At 34.3% G+C, this 16,365-nt stretch overlaps 1 long non-coding RNA gene across 1 annotated transcript in view; it reads right to left on the bottom strand.

Annotated features, from left to right (window-relative positions):
* Positions 1-10,864: 10,864 nt before the first annotated feature.
* Positions 10,865-16,365, bottom strand: part of LOC126825753 (uncharacterized) — a 46,141-nt gene continuing 40,640 nt past the window's right edge. The window contains exons 2-3 of the long non-coding RNA XR_007682168.2: positions 11,640-11,735; positions 10,865-10,978 (exon numbers count right to left, since the gene is read on the bottom strand). This is a non-coding gene — a long non-coding RNA (uncharacterized LOC126825753). The remainder of the gene's footprint in view (positions 10,979-11,639; positions 11,736-16,365) is intronic.

Genomic DNA, 16,365 nt, shown 5'->3' with positions numbered 1-16,365 from the left:
CACAACCTTGATATATCATATTTTTATGCTATTTGAGTACGAGGGGCGCCCTTTTGTCTGTCAGTTTTGGTCCTATTTTTACGAAATTCCTACTCAATCATCCTTAGGGTGTAACAGTGATATATTCACACGTTTTTTTAAATCGGATAAAAATTATGACCTCTATGGTGTCCACAAGCTAAAAATGTGATTTTTCCTACAATCAGGGGCAATAATTCAGGAAGTTATAGTCCGATATGCGCGAATATCGTAATGCACTGAGATCTGTGGGTTATAAACATGCATTTCAAGTTTCATCAAAATCAGATGAAAATTGTGACATCCAGAGGGTCCACAAGGCTGATACACAATATTGTGACACTATTTGCTAACTTGGAGTGGCCGATTTTTACGAAATCCAAACTCAACCATCCTTAGGGTGTTAACGGTGGTATATTGTAACGTTTTTTTAAATCGGATAAAAATTGTGACCTCTATGGGGTCCACATGCTAAAAACAAGATTTTTCGTACAATCAGGGGCCATAATTCAAGAAGTTATAGTCCAATATGTGCGAATATCGAAAGGAACCGAGATCTGTGGGTTATAAACATACATTTCAAATTTAAACACAAATTGGATAAAAATTGTGACCTCTACAGTGATTACAAGCTAAAAACGTGATTTTTCGTACAATCAAGGGCCATAATCCATGAAGTTACAGTCAGATACATGCCAATATCTTGGGGTGATAAATCTATATTTCAAGTTGCATTGAAATCGGATAAAAATTGTGACCTGTAGAGTGTTCACAAACAATTGTGAAGGGACGGACAGGGGCGGCGACAATATACGTCCACATGAAAATGTGGGTGTATAAAAATGAAATGAATGGGGTTTAATGTCCTACTGTATGGCACCATTTTCTTCAGGCTAATGAAGATTGAAATGATAATGGAATTACGTACATATTTCACATTTTGCATAAAAAGCAGAGGGCAAACTTGTGCTAAATTTTATTATCCTCTTGCCAATATAAACATTGGATACAAATTGTGACTTGTAGACTGTCCACAAACAAATATGAATGGACGAAGCCAAAACTTAAGTTCACAGGAAAATGTGAATGCATAAAAATTATGTTTAGAGTCTTACTTATCTGCACAAACTGGGCTAATGAAAATGAGCACTTTCTAGGAGTTGTGTTTCTGCTTACTTTTTAAAGGTTATTTTACGTACACACCAACATTTGCAGGGCACCACAGTTTTTCATCACATCGACTAGACACCATTTTTTTACTGCTAGAACATCATATACCACTTCTCACTTCAGTTTAACAAAATTATGCATAAGATTGCAATATTGTGTATGCAATAGGCTACTTGTATAATTTACAAAATCAAGTATCCAACAACAAGAAATCAACTAACATACAGATAGATGTACTGTTTAATGTCAATTACTCTTAATGCCTGGGGTTACCATTGACATTAGGAAGGTCCTAATTCAGAGATTCAAATATAACATTTATGACACCAATTGAATCTTGGTGAATTGTAAAATCTGATGTTATATGGCACATACATAACATTTGACTTCTATCAATCATGCTAAAAATACTGCCTGACTTGACCAAGCTTATCATCCATGTTACCGCTAATAACTAAAGAACTGTTCCTTTAATGCCATAATTTTTCTTTTCTCGTTTTCCTCCTTTAATATTGATTTTATATTGTCTGTAGTATGGAATACATAGAATATCAATTATGAAACGGCTCCGCTCTATTAATGTAACAGAAATAATTATAAGGTATAGCAGGTTGTTAGGTCCTTCATCATATGAGTTCAATCAATGTCATCATAAAGAACATTAACTTCTGATCATGACTGTTACTATTTACAATCCAGCTAGACCTAAAGAACATCTTGGCAGGGTCCAGGGGCCGCTTAGACCCCGGAGGCTCCTTGGGGTCTAGATCGTCAGAAGCGCTTTCTGAGAGATTTCCAGCTAATAAAATTACTCAGCATTATGACGTGAAATTTTATTTTTCTAAATCCCTTACCATGCAAACACAGTCGACGGTGGTTTCCTGCGATACTGAACTTGAAAAATATAATGCATAATAATACCAAGGTTATGGACACTCTAGAGTTCACAATTTTTATACGATTTTGATGAAACTGACAATGTATGTTTATAACCGAAAGATCTGGGTTCCTTTCGATATTGGCGCATTGAGGATCGTCACTTCATATATATACATTTTTAGCTTGTGAACCCTCTAGAGCTCACCATTTTTATTTGATTGTAAAAACTGTTCAAATATATCACCGTTACACCATAATTACAGTTGAGTGCCAATTTCGTGAAAATCGGACTGAAACTGTCCGCCAAAATGGCTGCTACCCTTAAAAGCATGTAATACCCAGGTTGTGAACCACCCAGAAGTTTGAATTTTCATTCAATCTGATATATCCCAAAGGTCTGGGTTCCTTTCGATTTTGACACGTATTGGACCGTAACTTTCTGGATTATGACCCTTGATTTACAAAATATCACGTTTTTAGCTTGTGGGCCCTCTAGAGGTCACCATTTTTATCTTATTTTCAAAACCGTTCAAATATCACCGTTACATAATTATTATTGTTGAGTCCGAATTTCGTGAAAATCGACTGAAGCATTCAGTAAAATGACCGCCACCCTTTACGCAAATAGTATAAAAGCATGAAAAGCCCAGGTTGTGGGCCATCTAGAGGTCACAATTTTTATTTGATTTAAAGGAAACTTAAAAGAGTATCACTAGTTCTTAGTTGAGTTCAATTTTGGTGCACATTGGCTCCCTGTGTTTTACGCAAAATGTGAAATATGAATGAAGTTTGTGGACCTTCCAGAGGCAACAATTTTGGTCTGATTCATGAGATGAAACTTAAACTATGTATTAAGGATCAAAAGTTCTTGGATGAGTTTGACTTTCGTACACATCAGATCTTACATTCTAGAGCTATAGCCAATGCTTTTAAGCAAAATGTGAAATATCTCACTTCTATGTTAAAATCAGGCGTACTTGTATCTAACCGCAAAATTACTTGCGTGCAATAACCTGGAGAAAGTAGTACTTGCGGCCAAATTATTGCCCCCGACTCCGCTAGGCCTGCATTTTAAGGAAATTTTTCCATAACTTTAAAGTATTAAAAAACAAATAAAGATGGTTAAATAGGCACTGTTTATTAAATATATATTCTCTGGAGTATATAATTATGTCAACTTGTCTAATAAGTTAATTATAATTATAGATCGTCAACTAAGGGTGATATTGCCCATTGTCGAAACCTGTGTAACCAGCTTGTCTTTGCATGCAAAATACAGACCTATGTATGACCTAATATCTTTGACACATGTCCATATAGCCATGGTTGTCTTTGCATGCAAAATACCGATCTTTGATTTAATATGGAAATAGGGGTTTTATAAGAACAGCTAGATTTAAACATGTTTAATGTATGGACTATTCTAATTTGTTCTAAATAATAACGCTATCATAGGAAATGTAAATATGCCGAATGTGTTGTTGATGTTTTGTTACGAAAGGGTTCACTGCACGAGATAAATACTCTAGTTGGCGAGAAAAAATATAAAAGCATATTTTTATATAATACAAATCTCGGATCAAAATTTTACTACAATTTTCGTCTTCAACATCCCTGAAAACCTAGAGAATAAAATATTAAACGACAAAATAGCAAATAAACGGCATGGTTGCTATGTGATTTTGTTTTGGAACATACCGACATCTTTAACTTGCTTTTTCTCAAAACTTACTTTCCTTGCTCGAGCAGCTTCAAATGGACATAGCTCAGTCAATTTCTGCCTGATTTAAACCAACCATACATCATTTTGAAGGCACTGAGATTGAGAATGTGAAAATAACAATAACTCAATTTTTAAAATTTTCTCATTGCAACTCGGTTTTCCTCATGGGCCACATAATATGTTGATTTCCTTAACATGATGATGATACAAATTTCATCTTAACACACCTTATTTAAAATTTTTGAAAAATTCAACATAATGGTTTGAAACGTCTAACGTAAACCTTTTCAAATGGAACTTCGATTTAAAAATATTTTCGAACCCTCTTGACAAGTAAAATGGGACGTAATGGATAATTTACACAACAGGTAGGACACTTAAACATCTAGTAATCTAGATAGAGATATTATTTATTTTCTGGAGCTTTCAAGCCAGCAAGAGTGTTATTGTCCCTTTAACCGTTGGATTGTTTTGGGGTTTTGACTAGGAAAAGCATATAGTTAAGAATATATCCTGTAACTCTTATAAATGTTTTTATTTTAATTTTGTTACAGTCATTTATTTGTTTATGAATAATAAATGACATTTTACACTATACCCAGATGTGTTTGTTGATTCTTTGATTGAGGCGCACAAATGTATATATTTTTGAAAAGATCTTGAATTCCCTATTCAGTGGTATTAAATATTTAACATTATTTTTCATTTTTACTTATAGGTCATATGGAACGTCTGACGGTTAAAGGGTTAATATCTTACAATAATGAGCAATCCATTGTATGGCTCTTGATAATAAAATAGCTTAATTTACAGATAGATTTCTGTTTTACACCTTGGATGCAAACAATTGATGGAAAAGGACATTTTTAGAATTCAATTTTTCTGTAAGTGATCATCAAAATAGAAATACTGCCTTGGTCTTTGTCATTGACAGAATCAACCAGAGTTGGTATTGAAACTACAATGAATTAAAGGCTATCTTGATTGATGCTGTATTCCTTTCCAGTAAAAATGAGCAGAATTTAACTGGGATCAGCACACAAGACAAACTAAATGAGGAATACAGTGTATATAATTAAATAATGAAAACAACTTTCTTGTTAAATTCACTTTAAAGTCACTGATCATTATTTGAGGGATGTTTAATCCACACCAGACTACAATTTTATGAAAACCGAATCTCTTAAATGAATATCTGTTGAAAAATGCTTCTATTCTGTTCTATATTTTCAAGAGTATGATAAAATAGTAACATGCTGCATACTTTTCAGACAATATAAACAAACCAGTGCCACTTATAAGGGACAATAAAAGGTTTTCATAGACCACTTTTAAATCTGCTTCAATCCAAGTTAGGAAATTATCTGCCGTTGATATATTTTTTTTCTTTCTTAAATTAATTTTAAATAATCAATCCAACAGGTTAGTGTGAATTAAGCTGTGAAAAAAGAAGATACTGACCGAAAAATTAACATGAACATAAGCAATTTTAACTAAAATAGAACATTATTCTTTATAAAAAGTATCTGAAACACGTGGGATTAAAAATCATAAACACCATCAATTCCATGTCTAATATCATGATCACAATGTAGTGTATATCAATTGACATTATAGCTTATAGCTTTTCAAGAAGAAGAAGATCCAAACAGTCAATTTTGATTAAGACAACATACGAGCATCCTTTGTCGGTATGTGTCAATGAGTAGTAAATTTGCTCTGATGCTAACCATTCCTAAGATACCGACATGCTGTAAGATACCGACATGCTGGTATTTTAAAATGAATCTTTGAACGATTCTTTTGTAAATCTAGAATATACAATGTGCATAGCAAATAGATTCCATTCTAAAGTGTTTGACTTATTCCCCAGCCTTTAGGAAGACTAAAGGCAGGGATAAGTTAGACCTTTTAGAAGTGTATGTCGAACTGTTTCTCATGAGAGTTTGCTTTCATGTAGCCCAGCAATATAATGTTTAGTAATGTTTATATTATATTTCAACTGATTTGTACAAATAATTATAAATAACTGTGATAAATGGCAAAAATATAAACCTCTATTTTTTTTAGATTCGTAAAAACAAACCAGAATGAAGTAGATGAGTGTTCATCATTAAGTTATCTTGAAGTTTCCATCAAAACTGTTTGAGAAAATTACAGATATCATTGAATGCACTGAGGCCAAAAATTAGCCTTTTTCACACAGCTTTAAGTCTTATTGTTTGGATTATTATTATTAATTTTTTTTCCAATCGCGTTTTTGGAAAAAGTAAATATTCTACAGAATTAAACTCTATATTATCCGAAAGGTATTTAGTTGAAATCGTGAATGAATAACTAAAACTTTAAAAATGATAACAGGAAGTGACATCATCGACGAAAATAGACCAATTTTTTGAATATGGTTTTTACCAATTTGTAGCTGTTCGTATTTCACAATTTTTATGTCGCGGCATTGTGGCCTCTACGCCGCATGCATATGGTCCAATTTTGAGCTCAAATATGAAAAGAGTGAAAATTCTGAACGTAAAATTTTTTTTTTTTTTGTTGGGGGGGGGGGGGAGATTTCGACTTGAAACTTTCAGAATATATTACAAATGGGTTAATTATGCCAAAAATGTCAACAAAAATATTCTGATTATCACCCCTTTGAAAATGAAGTCAGATTTTCAACTTCTTTAATATTGACTTATTTAAAAATATTTGTCAATACAAGTTGTCTATCATCTTTTTAGAGTAATCTCATGAAGTTAAAATTCACCGGAAGTGCCACCATTTTGAAAATGTAAGTCAATCTTTAAAATTCTACTTGTGCAACAATTTTTATCCAATTTTCAATATCGTCATATTTTTGGAAAGCATTCAAAATTCGCAATCAATTGGAGCGTTTAGAATTTTTATATTTGACCTAGTTTTTTTTTTAAAGTGACGTCATAAAACTGAAGTTATTTTTAAAATAGTGTAAGACTTTGAAATCAGGTAAAATGTCAACGGCAAATGATAAATTGAGTCATTTGGTGCATATTCTGAAAGTTTTATCAAAATCAGTTTATAAACAAAGGTTCTGTGCAACTTTAAGAAAAAGATTAATCTGATAGATTATGGCACAGCACCTTTAATATTGGTTACCAAATGTTAATATTGGTTACCAAAATATGTGCTTTTGGCTTCTTCAGTGAAAATAAGTCATTTGAGTATGTAATTGTTTGCTATCAAATTTATATAACATGTCTTTTGTCTACATGATGTCTTCATTGAATACCATTAAAAATAAAGCTCTCCTGTGGCGTTGTTTGAAAGTAAAACGATTATATCATAGTTTGAAGATAAGAATTTTTTCAAAAGAGACGTTGTGGCCCAGTGAGTAAGACGCTGCTTTGCTAACCAGGTGGTTCGCTACTAGTATTGCCCCAGAGACAGTTCCTTGTGGTTTCCTCATGTCCCTGGTGCAGATTGGAGGACCTGGCAAGATACAGTGTTCAGTTGTTCAGATGGGACAAAAACTGTGGTCCCGTGTACATATTGCCGTGAAACATAAGGAACCCTTGGCAGTTTTAATTTGAAATACGAGTAGACCGTAGCTTCACTGTCCGGGGATAAAATTACCTTTCAGTACGTTGCATGATAGGGCGTCCAGAGGTTCTGCGTACACAATGGCATTCGGGTTAAAGAATCATTGACAGAATTCAAAATAAAAGCAGGCCAGAGCGCCGCTGTCCGGGTAAAATTTTCTGCATAGTACACTGCATAACATATGTCCGTCTGCAATATACCAGAATGTCTAGGCCCTACCAGGTGGAAAAGGTTCGCTCCCGATGTTGGCCAATTATTTTTTTTTCACTTTTTCAATTTTATAAAGTCAAGGTCAACAACACACAGTACTGTGTATTTGTAATTAATGTACATTAAAACTAAAGCTCTCCTGTAAGACTGTTTTAAAATAAAATGATTGTAACATAGTTTGGGGATTTGCAGGTGACGTTAAAAATCTACCTAGTCTTACTTCAATTTCTTCAAAACAGTTGTGGTGGCTCAGTGAGTAAGGGGCTAACCAGGAGGTTCGCTACCAGTATTGCCCGAGACAGGAACCCCTTACCAGTTGGAATTCAAAATATGTAGGAACCGTAGCGCCGCTGTCTGGTGAAAAAATTCCCTTTTAGTACACTGCATGATATGGCATCCAGAGGTTCCGCGTGCACATATTGCAACCACATGTAAGAATCGTTGACGGAACTCGAAATAAAAGCAGGCCAGAACGCTGCTGTCCGAATTAAATTTCCCACATACTGTAAAACATGAAATTATTGCGAGCATTAAATTATTGCGAAAAGTGCGAGCGAGGCCCTCTCGCAATAATTTCATGTTCGCAATAATTTCGTGAAAATTCGTTAAAATGTCGGCCATATTGAATTATCCCCTCTTCATTACTCTTCACAAGAAAGAGTCCCAATAAGTACCAATATTAACCTGGGGCGTAAAGGAAATAAAAATAAAGATTTTAATACCAGTATCATATGTGTTTATTATATTTTATAATGTATATATCATCAATAACAATAACAATTATCCATATTCTGTCGCATATTTTGCAATTTTCACCCGCAATTCAGGTGTATACATATTGTTTTCGGCCTTCCGTTTAACACCGCGTTTAGTTATTGAATCTTTCGATGATTTAGTCGGAGTTAACACTTCAACAATCTCACTATTTGCGGCAGTAATATTGTCACGCTCCTCAACAGTGCTTGCATTATCGGGATTTGGCAACCCGAGAATTTCCTCAGTAAAACAATTCACATTTCGTTTCGTTTTAGTTACAAATTTAAACATCGCCATTTTGAAAGTAATAAAAATGTCGCATGCCATGTGTTTTATAGTCGTTCGTCAGCTTGGAGTTAATCAAGGGATTTAATTTAACAATAATTATTTAAAAATTGAGTTTGATAACAGGTATTTAATTTTCTTTGATCTGTTGAATACACACTCAAAGCCATAATCCTCAATAGTTGTTTATTTACTGTTACTAATGATCACCAATCAACCGATGTTTTGAAGAGCCGACTGTCACCTCAAAATCAAAAATCTACCACATTTTATAGACAAATTTACTAAAAAAATTTATTCAAATTCGCAATAATTTCATGTTGCAATAATTTTTTCCCCACTATAGAAATTCGCAATAATTTTATGTCGCAAGTAGTAGTTATTAGCACACTTTCCGAGGTGTATCGGTGAATATCAGGACAGTTTTGGTCGAGGGGCCCAGCCGAGGCGGCTCTCGACCAAAACTGTCCTGATATTCACCGATACACCGAGGAAAGGTGCTAATAAGTTACTTACATCACATTTCTATCGAGTATTGTGAAGCAAAATGTGAAAAATTGTATTTATTATCGAGTCGTTTCAACCGAAAAGTGACAAATACTTTCTGCTCTTTCATTATTTATCCCTTTCTGAGCCTGACGTTACATTTCATGGTAGAATGATTTCGCAGTGGAGAGACGACCGGAATAGTATTTACACGTGCGTCTTGCTATGATACTCTGAGCGTAAAACAATCACGTGTTTGTTTAGACCACATCGTCAAAACAACTTGTCTATGGCGTAGAGGACTGCGATATTATTAAATGTAGTGTAAAGGAAATGCGAAACGTGGGTCATTCCTGGTGAAAGTATGCATCGGCGGATGGTTTTTCCGTTGAAATTTATTTGTAATAAAGTTTATGACTTTCTAGGCGTTTTTTTCATCCTGCTTATTATCAATGCCTGTGAAGGAAGTAACAGACTAGCATTGTTGCTGCCAGACTAGGTAAGCAAATTCTACTTGTTTATTATCACTTATGTCGATAAATGTAAGAATGGTTTAGGAATAAAAGTGAGTGAAGCGTAATGAGGAAGTGGGGGGGGGGGGGTACATACAATTATAAATACTGTAGTCTGGCCTGGATTTGATATAAATTTAGAGAAAACCAAGTTTGGCTATATGGGTACTTCTGTAGGTTGCAAGGCCTATAAGGCCCATTTAACTAGTAGTACTAGCTAGTAGGTCATCATAAACACAAAGTTACGTTACTGTCGTGACTTGTAATACTATTACTATAGTGAAATACAAAAACTTTAGGCCGCGAGTATATACACGTTTTATAAGTGGTTCAGTATGTCTATAGTAGGCCAGGCCAACCCATATTATGTTTCTTTCAACTAGTAAAATAGAGAAAACATGGCGAGATTTTCTTTTTATCATGATGATTTATAATTTGTAGGATGTACATGTGGCTACTTCTCCCTTGCCGTCGGGCTTGTGATTGCACTCCCTAACACAACCATGAAGAACCGCTAAGACTAAGAGGTGACAAGATTGATCGTGTTGTAGTAAACCGCATTCTCATTATCAACACAATCATTTTGATATTTCATGAAAGAATACAATTCAAGATTGTAGATACCGGTAAGTAATATTATTTATTTAAAAATACAGTTTTACAATGTATGTTCTGAATCAAAGGTGACAGGCTTTGCAGAGAGTGAAATTTTGAAATCACATGTTAAATTTCTTGTACATTTTTTGTTAATTTTTGGAATTTTTTTTTCTTCTTCAGGAATGTAGCTGTAAAAGAATAAAGAAGTAATAAGCTTAAAGACTGATTAATACATAATTAATAATGTGGTGTGTCTATATAGGCCTAAAGTAATAATAATTATATGTACAAGATGTAAGCTTATCCATTGAAATTGCAGTATGATTCCACTTAAATGACACCAGCATCAAAAATCAAAACATGCTATTTCATATCAGAGTTTTTCAATGAACCCCAACAAATTTGTGTCATGAAATGATGAATATTTACCCTGAAATTTCGCCTTAATATGACTAGCAAGACAAAACAACAAATTTTCAGTGGAAAAATTTATTTGGAAAGAATAGGCCTAGTATTAACAAGAAAAATGGGAGTAACACTTTTCTATCCTTGTATGATCTGTATTAATGTCCCTTGTGAACCCTTGATTTGATTTGATAATAAAATTATTAAAGTAGTTAACAAGCTGGTATATTTACCTGGCAACAATTTGTCTGTCTTTTTATTGCTGCAGCTCTTGTTAAATTTGATGTCATGTTATACTTCCATTATGATCACCTGAATATGGTTCTGGATTATTTTCTATTGGTCCAGGCAGCTTCAGGAAGTACTGAAAATCAGTTAATTTAACATGTCATTTGAAATACAAAGTACTCAAGCATTACATTTGAGACTACTAGTAGTACTACTATTATTAGGCCTAGTTCAACAAACCAAATAATAACACCTCTAGATATCTCGTCTAGCCTAAATTGCCTACCTTGACAAACCATCTTAGAATTAGGCCTAGGCCTCTAGTGTAGCCTTCATTTTGTTGTGGTAATAGGCCTACCGTATAGTATAAGAGCGTACAACTACAAACCGTCCGGTCAGACAGTCTAGGCCTAGCCTACGTGGGCCTTGAACTTGAAGCTGGAAGAGGTGGGCATAGATAGAAAGTTCTCCCTTGTTGGCGAATTCTGCAATACGGAATGGGAACAGAGAAGCGTATAAAATGAAGGAATGTTATGGAATAATGTGAGACAACTCGTAAAAACACCATAAAAGATGAGGAAGTATCGGTAACATACACTACAGTACACAGGTTGCTCCCGGCGTTTTGACAAATGCCTTGAAATGGCGGATGTTAGCAGACGACGTGTTATACGATAAAGGCGTAGATTACATAATATTTTATTGTTACTTGGCTAAATGAAAACAACTTTATTACCCTTGGAATAGTTCACATAAAATTAAATGTTGTTTGGCCTCCAGAAAACTAATTTACTTACCTTGGACCACACTTGACCGGTTAGCATTGACGTTTGTTTACATTTAACTGGTGGGAGTGACTTCGACAACAGTCTTCTTATCCATTAGGCCTAGAACTAAGACACATCCCATATTTTTTTTTTTTTAACTGTTTCGGGAAGGGAAGCACACTATACCACCCTTTAACCTGTCTGGATAGCAGCTATTGCTGATACGATGTCCGTGTGAGCAATGATTAACCACAATTGACGACGTTTGAACACACGACAAAATGTCAAAATTCACGAAGTTTGTCTAAGGTGATGAAGCGAAGGAACGCAACGTCATTTCGCGGGAAACTGTAATCGGAGCTGATTGGTCAAAGTCTTATTGTGGGCGGAGTCGACGGAAAGGTCAATTATGTTTCACCACCCCAACTCGCAATAATTTCATGTCGCAATAATTTCATGTTTTACAGTAATACACTGCATGACATATGTCCATCTGCATTAGACTAGTTTGTGGTTGGTCAATTAGCACACGGGAGGATGGGGTTGGCTCCCGACATTAGCCATTTAATTTTTTTTTTTTTTTAATTTTATAAAAAGTCATGGTCAACAACCAAATTACTATATATTTGTGAGAGCGAGAGAGAAAGAAATGCAGTTTTAACGTCCATCGGCCCAATCTCAATCTTACCAATCCTCAAAAGTTTTTCAGAATTCAAAAATGAGCTGAATATCCCGGTTTTAGTTAAAATCTATTTTCCGAAAATATGATAATATATGATAATAGATATGAATGAAATGATAATAGATATAAATGAATGAACTGAGACATGTACGGATAGACAAATAAATTGAAGTAGACATTATGTTACTATTTTAACTAATGAGTTGTTATTACCTGTCAGGTATCTTGGTTGACAACATTGGAAGATTGTAAAGAAATGTTGAGAGTAAAATACAATACAATAGCCTACTACCGTATGGCTACATAAAACTGTTTTATGGAAATTTGATTTGAATGACACTTGATATAAAATAATAGTTGCAAATTGTTACAAAAAAATCTTTTAATGAACTGCATGTATGGCTTATGGCTAATCCATATCAATAAATAAAGATAACAGCATCCATAGCAACAAAACATCCACCTAAAAAATAGTAATTTCCAAAATGTTTTCAAAAATTCACTCACATAATCTTGAAGACAAAACCACTTGTAAATCAGTTCATTGAATCAACAAGATACTATTAAACTGTAAGAAAGGATATATTGTTGATAATAGAATCTCTCTTTACATGAAATATCATTGATTATCTTCAACATACAAGACATTTATATTGTCTTCAATAATGAGAAAAATGAAGAGGTATCCATATATACTCATCCTTCTCTCTTGTCAAAAGCTGAAGGTAAAAAAAATGGCCATTTTTCTCTATAATCTAATCAATCATTAGCAATAATTATAGGAAACAGTTCAACAGCCAAAGCTATAGTTGTTTCACTGTGGATAATGGCCAGATCCCAGATGTAATAACCAGACAATTACACATTCCTGTTGTTGCATTACGTATTATTCAAATTCAAGTAAAACAGATGGTTTGTATATGTATGTGCATAACATAACAAAACAGTTGCAGCTTAATTAATATTTAAAACTATTTTGTCACAATAGGCATAAAGCATATACCTAAATGTGAGCATATAAATTTTCCTAAACCTTTTTTATCCACATCTTCGTGATCTCTGCAGGCAAAATGAGATGGAATCCGCAAAGTCTAATAATGAGCTACAAACGAAACAAGTGAAAATATTGATTTTGATCGAAATTGAGATTTTCATAAAAATGAGTCTATAAATATACTATCTTTCGAACGAAAAGATCAAAATAGCAATAAAACATTGTAAAACATCTTGATTTGGATGTTTTGTAATAGTACCATATTCATAAATCTTTTTTTTCTTAAAATTTTCAGCAAAATTAGTTATTTCTCTCTGCTTGCAGTGGGATGACCAGTCAATCCTCTTACATAATACTTGGCAATCTCTAGTTTATAAATATGACCAATGTATAACCGATGACTTCATTTTCAATGAATACAAACAAGTTTTACAACCTGTACAATATGTAAACAAACTCAGCTTGTTGCTATCAAGTCAACACAACTCATTTGCTGATTGGCACAGATACCCTGCTCGCAGTGGCGGCGCCAGCCGCCGGTGATTGGAGGGGCAAAGCTGGGGCAAAGTCCAAGGTTAAGGGGGCAAAGGCACGAGCTTCAACTAGGGGTAGGGGGCCTCCCCCAGAAAATTTTGAAAAACAGGTTGCCGGAAATGCAGCCTGGCAGTATTTCAGGCACTGATCGATGAGGTAAAGTGTCAAACGAACGGACTTGCGAATCACGACGAAGCCCACTCACGAGTCCTCCCCCAGAAAATTTTGAAAAATAGACTGCCGGAAATGCTGTCTTACAGTATTCCCAGGCACCGATCGTCGAGATAAATAGATCTGACTAGATACCGTCCGTCGCCTGATCACTAATTTATCCGACTACAGAACAAAATGTCAAACGAACGGACTTGCGAACCTCAACGAATTCCCCTTGTGAGCGCCAAAGTAGCGAGTCCATTGGGGGCCTCGCCAAGAAAATTTTGAAAAATAGACTGTCGGAAATGCTCTACAACATGCAAGTTTATGACTGAGTAGGCATGTGGGATTTATTCACCATAGAAGGTATTGATTACCGAAACGTATCACAAATCCTTTTTTTTATTTTCTAAAATTATTGGGGGGGGGGGGCAAACAGAGGGTAGAGCAAATTAATGGGGGGGCATTATGGGGGGGCAAATGCCACCTCTTGCCCCCCCCCCCATGGCACCGCCACTGCCTGCACGGTGCATTGTGTTGTCATTGGCAATTTGCAATAAAAAAAATGAAAGTGGCGATAAAAATTTGATTTTGGTGATAATGTTTTGGGGTACTTCTGATTCTTTCTGAGAAATGACAGAAAAATATCTTAAAATTCTAATTGTATATAGAGTGCCATTGTGTGTCAGTCACAACCAAGAGGCGGCATACTATAAATTAATCAACTAGCTGAAAAACCGGATTGTCATTGAGTAATACCAAACAATTGTCATGGATTAATAACTTGTTGATTGATAATTGCGAATGATATATATGAAGCCTTCTCCAAGTCATTATTTACCCAAATAATTAATCCAAGTGGTGATTATTTGATATTTCGTTTCGTCTTTTAAAAAATCATATTTTGATAGTTGAATTCTGTTTAGTGTGGCTTCATACAGCATTACAGCATGTAAAATGCACTTAAGGGGAGGCACTGCTCGACAAATATGAATTTTAAAATAACTGGCTTCTAATAATGCTATCAACTTGAAATTTTCAGGAATTGTTCACATCGACAAAATAGGCTAATCAGCAGTTTTGGGCGAATCTGCTTTACTGGTTACCATGGAAACAAAAAAAATCATTTTTACTGCTTAAAAAAAATCGTTCTCTGAAAGTATCAAAGGTAGAAGCCTGGAACTTTTTTTAAAATGTTCCTAGGACATTTCTCTGTGCAATTATCAATATGGTGTTGTTATTGTGTCCTTACATGTCATTCTATTCAACAAAACAAAAATTATGAAAAATGTTGTTTTCAATGAGAGATTTCAAATGCCAATTTACTACACTAAAAATTCATTTAGAGTACTGAAAATCCTTATTTGCATGGAACTAACATTACTTAAGTATGTGTGTAAGTTTCAGACATATCTGTTGTAAACTTTTCAAGAACAATTTTTTGTAAGGTTGTCGACTGTTGATATTTTACTTTTTGAGAAATTAAGACATAAAGAGGTAAAACAGCAAAATTTGAATTACAAGAGTGTTCAAAAGTGCATTTTTTCTATCATAAACCACTTTATACGTATTTTCTTTAATTACAAGTGAAATAAAAATGAATGAACATCACAAATATGCAAATATAAAAAATCGATAATTTGAGTCAAAATTGACATTTGTCGACCCTTGCCTCCCCTTAAGTTAACGTAAGCATCTCTTTCAAATGAAATTGAAATTTCTATCATTCTGTCATTCTATCAATGATTCAGATTCTGATATTGTTACAGTACTCGTAAATAACAAAAGCCCTATTGTAAATGCAAAACCTTATTTTTATTCAGTAGTGTGACTAAAATAACAGAACACAGATAATCAAGAAACTTAACTTGATTACTCAATAAACAATCTTAATCTCCTGACCACTAAGGTGCTAATTAATTGGTGAGATTAACACAAGTTATTCTCATAAAAGTTATAATATACAAAACATAGATTACAAATGTAAGCAGGGCAGTAACTAGCTCAGAGCAATGGGGGGGGGGGCAGGAAGTGTTCTCAGGGGTACTGTAAAACTGACGGACAATGTACATGTACATCTTTGCCCACCCCACCTAGTTACAGGCGTGAATGTATGGAGTATTTGTTCTAAATTGTAACACTGCCATAGTAACTGTGAATATGCTGTATGTGTTGTGGTGGTTTTCTTATGAAAAGAGTACATTGTATGAGAGAAATATTCCAGTTGGCGAAACTCTGTCACGCTTTGCAGATATCAGTCTATTTAATGCATGTGCAACTGAGTGCTTTCACGACTGACACTTTTTTTTATTCTAGAATGTTAAACAGTCACCCATACCCTGTAAATAATAAATTAAAATCGTAATGTAATACTTCCACAGTAAATAGCTCTC

Source organism: Patella vulgata, chromosome 6 (genome assembly GCF_932274485.2).
Source record: "Patella vulgata chromosome 6, xgPatVulg1.2, whole genome shotgun sequence".
Taxonomy (NCBI): Eukaryota; Metazoa; Mollusca; class Gastropoda; family Patellidae; genus Patella; species Patella vulgata.
This window is presented reverse-complemented; position numbering and strand designations above follow the sequence as displayed.